Source organism: Gekko japonicus, unplaced genomic scaffold, assembly GCF_001447785.1.
Source record: "Gekko japonicus isolate JY-2015 unplaced genomic scaffold, Gekko_japonicus_V1.1 scaffold5127, whole genome shotgun sequence".
Lineage (NCBI taxonomy): Eukaryota > Metazoa > Chordata > Lepidosauria > Squamata > Gekkonidae > Gekko > Gekko japonicus.
This window is the reverse complement of record NW_015159865.1, coordinates 60,339-60,958: the sequence shown is the minus strand read 5'-3', so window position 1 is coordinate 60,958 and position 620 is coordinate 60,339.

Here is a 620-nt window from a genome sequence, read left to right as displayed (position 1 = left end):
ATACATCAAAGTGGGATAAACCCTTCAATGACTTTCAGCAAGTCCTAGACTCAGTCTTATCTTTTCTGCCGCCAGTGCAAACAGGGCCATTCTGCTGGTAACATGTGCATCAATATCAGATAGCAAGAAGACGGTCAAATCCTGGTCGGAAATTCTATTATGCAATGGTACAATAGGATAAATAAACCTTTGCCTAAGTGATTCGTGCCATGAACATCTCAGGATGTAATGCTCGACATCATCCACTTCGCCCACACCACATTGGCATATTCTAGAGGCAGCAGGGGCACCCAGAAAGTGGCCAAAACAAACCATTGAAGGTATGGCGTGGAAACGTAGTGTACTGAAAGCCCTTCTTAGCTCCAGAGTGGTTAGTTTCTCAAGATATGCAGTCCTACAATGATCTGTCTTAAAGATCTGATACAAGGGGGCTGTACGGCAACTTACCACCCCATGGCGGTTCAAAAGCCCATCCTTGTTAAATACCCATTCCTTCAATTTAGACTTTTGACTTCCACTGACCAATAAGTCATCAGGGATTGAGTATTTCAATAAAATAGAGTTCAAATGATCACCTAATCTTTTTGAGGATTTCAACAACACTCCAACACTTTGAACAC